This window comes from Dipodomys spectabilis, unplaced genomic scaffold, assembly GCF_019054845.1.
Source record: "Dipodomys spectabilis isolate Male_0828 unplaced genomic scaffold, ASM1905484v1 ptg000069l, whole genome shotgun sequence".
NCBI classification, from domain to species: domain Eukaryota; kingdom Metazoa; phylum Chordata; class Mammalia; order Rodentia; family Heteromyidae; genus Dipodomys; species Dipodomys spectabilis.
Window position 1 is genome coordinate 26,544,527 of NW_024870746.1, and position 6,000 is coordinate 26,550,526.

The window sequence follows — 6,000 nt, forward strand, 5'->3', positions numbered from 1 at the left end:
TCTTTTTTCTTTTCTTTTCTTTTGCTGGTCCTTGAACTCAGCCTGGGCACTTGCTCAGGGCTAGTCCTCTACCACTTGAGGCACAGCACCACTTCCAGCTGTGTATTTCACTGGAGATAAGAGTCTCATGGACTTTTCCTGCTTGGACTGGCTTCAAACTGTGATCCTCAGATCTAGCCTCCTAAGTAGCTAGGATTACAGGCAGCTCTGAATCCACCTTTTGCTCTCATTCAAGAATGAAAGCATGCGAGTTCCTGAGAGTGGCTCTGTTGTCAGACTCACCTTGTGACCAATCTACAGTAATTCAGGGTGGTGGTTGTTTTAATTGACTGTTTCACTTAACGTCACTTCTTAGATTAGGCCATAAAGGACAATGAGGCCTCTGTCCTGATCACACTATCCTGTGCCAGTGACCGCATCACCAGCAGGCTCATGGAAGAGTCATGGCTGGCTTACTGAGGCTGCCCGTTGGCAGCCTGTGAGCAGGCACCTGTGCTAGTCAGTTTTATTAGCATGTATTAGTTGTACATTCATTATGACATCTCCACACATGTGTATGTTGTATCTGGATCCCTCCCTTTACCAAGTTCCCCATCTCTCTCTGTCAAAACAATTTCAACAGATTTCTTTTTTTTCCATAAGCTACTTATTTTTATTTTTAGTTCAGTTCAACAAATTAGTTTATACAAACAGTACATCTTTGGTCAGTTTCACCCCTTCCATCATTCTCCATGGTTTCTTTGTTCTGTTTTCATTGATGCTAAGAAACAACATGGACTAACTATATTCCTCGTCATTCACTCTCTTAGCTCTCCCACCTTGCTGAGGCCCCTTCCTAAGGAGCCTGTCTTACTTCCCTGATTTTTTTATTTTTGTCGCTCGTGGGGCCTGAACTCTGGGCCTGAGCACTGCCCCTCAGCTCTTCAGCTCAAGACAAACGCTCAACCACGTGACCCACAGCACCACTTCTGGCTTTTGCTGTTTATGTGGTGCTAAGGCATCGAACCCAGGGCCTCATGCATGCGAGGCAAGCACTCTACCACTGAGCCACCTTCCCAGCCCCCCTGATTTTTTTTAAGTGTGTATTAATCGTACCAAGAGATTTTACTGTGGTATTTCATGTACTGTGGTATTTTAGAGGTGCATATATTTTGTGCACAATAACCCTTTCTGTTGCTTTCTCTTCCCCACCTCCCCCAACCCCTTACTGATCCACAGCTTTCATTAAGGTCCTTTGTACTGTCTTCATACATAGTTACACGAATTTATTCTTTATAAAAATAAAATACTAAGCCAGACACCATTGGTTCACCTTGGCCCTATAATCCTGTCTACTCAGGAGGCTGAGCTGTAAGGATCATGGCCTGGATAGCTAAGTCCATGAGACTTATCTCCAGTTAACCACGAAAAAGCTGGAAGTGGAGCCGTGGCTCAAGTGGTAGAATGCTACCCTTGAGCACAAAAGCTCAGGCCCTGAGATCAAACCTGAGTATTGGCATCACCACCCTTTATACAGCTACTTAAAAATAATAAAAACTTAAAAAAAAAAAAACTGCCTCTCCTCAAACATGATTTCTCTCATAGTGAGAAATCAAGTCTCAGTAAGACAATAGAAAAAGAAAGGGAGCTCACATAGGCATAAGATATTCTGGTTCCCACAAGGCCTCTCCATCTTCTGCCCCTCCCTTGCCCAGATTGTATTTGGCATGTCAACTCAGCATCAGTACATTGCTGTGTGGTGGAGGAGGATGGGGAGAGCCAAAAGAAACACTCCCTAGCCTCAAGTAGTCCCCCCACCATGGGACTGCCTGCTGAGCTTGAGAATAAATTCCTGGACAGATGTGTAAAAGTGGCAAGTCTGCAATGACATGGACACACACAGGTTTGGAAGCAGTTTAGACCACAGAGATAAATCCACTGCTTTCTAAGAGGATTGGTGGGGCTGGGTAGAGTGGTAGAGCACTTGCCTTGCAAGCATGAGGCACTGGGTTTGATTCCTTAGCACTACATAAGCAGAAAAAAGCCAGAAGTGGTGCTGTGGCTCAAGTGGTAGAGCGCTAGCTGAAGAGCTGAGAGACAGCGCCCAGGCCCAGAGTTCAGACTCCACTACCAACCAAAAAAAAAAAAAAAAAAAAAAAAAAAAAAAAAATATATATATATATATATATATATATATATATATTGGCATGAGGTTAAAAAAAAGTACATTCCCACTGAAAGTATTTATGTAATTTCCTCAAATGGCACTGAGGACATCATTGTTTCCAATGTGTGTATAATCCTAGGAGAGCTGACTCCAGTGAGTAGGAATGCAAGGACATTTTAACTGGCAGAGTCAATGGAATGAATGCTTACTGCGGGGAAGCAGAAACATAATGAGGTTGAGTCTGTAATTTTTTTAAATCAGTTCATGACTAGGAAGCTTTCTTTTTGTTTAAGAATCTCACCATGTCCAAACTGCCCTCAAACGTATGATCATCTTGCCTCAACTTTCACGTTGCTGTGATTACAGATGTGTACCACCACACCCAATTCAGAAGCTTCCTCTTAGTCACTGGCATGCTCCCCTTAAGAAGGATGTAACATCTGAGCTATTTTGAAAAGGGGAATGACAGGCAATGAATAACAGCAGGGCAGTGGTGTATACACACGGGTTCCCAAAGCACTTATTTGACTTTGCTTCACCTTATCCCCTAATTAAATGCACCAGTTTTAAAGATGGCAGCCTCATAAAACCCAGTTCAAAGAGTTCAGATGAAACAAACATATTTGGGAACACTTAGGAATGGCACAACTAGAGTCTTGAGGAAAAATGAGTGCAGGAATCCATCTATGTGGCAGATGGTCTGACATCACAATGACTTCGACACTTCCTGAGCTGTCTTAGCAGTCATTACAACTGCAGATCATACTCTGGCAATTCATCTCCAAGCTAGATTTGCACCAACTGGGAACAGTCACCTTTTCATTAAGGAAGTGGTGGGAGGCTTTGGATTCCTCTGGAACAATCAAGGGTGGGGTGTGTGTGTGTGTGTGTGTGTGTGTGTTCAATCATTTGATAAAACAAATATCTTCCCCCATCTGGGAAAGGGATTAATTTATCACGCTCAGTGAACAAACTTCTTCAGCATGGAATATAAAAACCCCCTGGAAAAAAATAATATAGCAGCATCTTCCTTTTTTTTTTTTTTTTTTTTGCTAGTTCTGGGGCTTGAACTCATGGCTTGGGTAATTTCCCTGAGCTTCTTTTGTTCAAGGCTAGCACTCTACCTCTTGAGCCACAGCACCACTTCCAGCTTTTTCTGCGTATGTGGTACTGAGGAATCAAAACCAGGGATTCATGCATGCTAGGCAAGCACTCTACCACTAAACCACATTCCCAGTCCTACAAATAGCATCTTCTACTATCTGAAATATTTCTGTAATCGCATGGCTCTTCTGCTGAAGAATCCTCTGTGGTGCCCCATAGCTGGTGGAATTCCATGTTAAGTCTTCAGCCTAGCTCAAACACTTCTACCTTCCTCCTTCTTCCTCTCCAGCCTAATTCAGGAATCTTGAGTGTCCAGGACTGGAGCAATTACCCTAGTCAAAGGGTGTAAAATTCAAGCTCAGCACCTGTACTCTAATTTCCCACACCTGCTGTTCTTTGCCTGGCCTTAGAGTTTGCTAGCACCAGCTGCGGGCGGGCGTGGGGGGGGGGGGTATGCTGGTGCTTGAACTCAGGGCCTGGGTCCATCCCTGAGCTTTTTTACTCAAGGCTGGCGCTCTACCACTTGAGCCACAGCTTCACTTCTGGGTTTTTGATTGTTAAGACATGATCGTTTCCTGCTTTGGCTGGCCTCGAACTGTGATCCTCAGATCTCAGTCTCCTGAATAGTCAGGATCACAGCACAGCCCCTGTCCTCCTCTAAGGGTGGCTGAGCTTAAACCAGCACCATCCTCCAAAGGTGACTCACCTTCCAACCCCAGCCTCTCAGATCCAGCCGGCGGGACCACGCAGAAGACGGACGAGACGACCCGGCGGACGCTGACCCTCGACCCCGCCCTTTGGCTTTACAAACTGCACAAAGGCGGGGCTTACGCGGGGACAGTTTGTACTCGGCTGGCCAATAAAGGAGAAGGGGGCGGGCTGTATGTAAGGCCTCGTCCAATGACAAGTGCGTGAGGGCGGTCCCGTCTGACAACCGCCCAATGGGAGTCCAGACGGAGAAGCGGCGTTGTGAGTGGAGACTCGGGGCGTGTCCGCGGTCCCCTCGCCGCCGCGCAGTTTCCCAGGTCCTGCCCGGACGGTGAGGCGTGATGTTCGGGGGGGGCCGCCCTGGTCAGGGCGGGGAGGAGGGGCGCCCAAACAGTCGAGGGCGTGGATGGGCTGTGCAGGAAGGTTAGGGACGTGTGTGGCTCCGCGGTGAGTTGGGCTGTGCGGGCGCAGCGGGACTGGGCGCGGTGCGAGGCCCTGGGCGGCGGGGCGCGGCGGGGCGCGGCGGGGCGCGGCGGGGCGCGGGCCGCGCGCGGGTCGGGGTGGGGCGCCCCTCGGGCTGGTGCCCGGGCCGCCCCGCGCTCCTCCCGCGGAGGTGGAGCAGTGCAGGGGGGTGGATCGCGCGTACTGGGGAACGCCCGCAGGTCCCCCCAGCTCCCAGCCCGGCCCCCTGAAGGACTGCCGTCGGCTGCTGCTAGAGATTCGCGCCCCTTAGCCCGCTCCTCCCCCGCCTCGCCCCGGCCTTCTGGAAGCTCCTCTGTTCCACCGCTCTTTGGGTGAACTAGGACTTGGGGGTGCGAACCCTAGTCCCCAGCCCCACGTCTGCTCTGTGCCTTCTTAAACGTCCGGGAGCTGGCTTGGAGGATAGTTCTTGGACTGCTGAATGCTAAACGGGTGCTGTGGTCCTTCTGGAAAGTTCCTTTCTGGAGCTGGGAGATGCTTGGCTCTTTCCCACTGATCCTGTGGACTGTAAGTGCTGGGCGAAGGATGAGAAAGTGTCTCCATCGTAGGATCCATGTCGGAGGCCAGAGCTGAAATGCGAGGTGGGCTTGTGGCTCCCACCGTGGTTCCGATGCTCACCATGGTGAACCTGTCCATACCGTGGGGGACCCTGACGGGGTCTGGGGTGGGTAACTGTCTCTGATTGTGAGTAAACTTTCAAATCCACAAGCCTGACTTTGGTCTTCTGTCTGTTCCCAGTATTGGGAAAGCAGAGGGCCTCTGCGGTGGAAGACCCTTTCCCTTAGCCCTACTTGGAGCTACAAGCCTGTACTGGAATACAGAACGCTGAGCTTTAGACACCCACCACCACCACCACCACCACCACCACCACCACCACCAAAGGGGCACTGCCTGGTGGGATTTGACAGCTTGGTTTTCCCTAGTTGCTGCCTAGGAAGACCTAGGGTGCTTTCTTCCTAACCTCTGGGTAGGTGAAAGATAAGGACCAAAGGCTTGGCTTCTCATATTGGGAGGCTTGGGAAGAGAAGGCAGACCAGGAGCCCCATCCCCACCCCTCAGCCACTGGGGAAGAACAAGAAGGCTGCTCCCAGAGAAGGCCTTTCAGGCCCCTCCCTCCCTCCCTCTACACAGGGTTCTGCTGCCCCCATCAGCCTCAGTGGTGCCCACCCATGTGAACGGGGCAGGGATACAGATGGGCAGTGCCTACTGGGTTCTCTACTCTCTGAAACACAAAATCCAGCCTGATGGTACCAAAGTCCTGGGGTGCAAGACCTCTGAAAGTGAGACCAGCTGGCAAGCACGTGCCCCTGTCTTCTTGACCAGGCACCTACTGTCAGAGGTGAGTGGACAGCTCCTGTTTCTTGCCAGTACCAAAGTCAGTGGGGAGTTCTGCTTAGGAGAAAATCCTTAGACTACACATAGTCCCTTTCCAGGACCGACACTGCATCTGAAGTGTATCTGGATGCTGTCTTCTATAGGCCCTTCCTGTGCTGAGTGGGAGATCAGCCACAGCTCTGCTGGAAATTGTCAAGAGTTTGAGTCATGAGTCTGACCCTAGAATG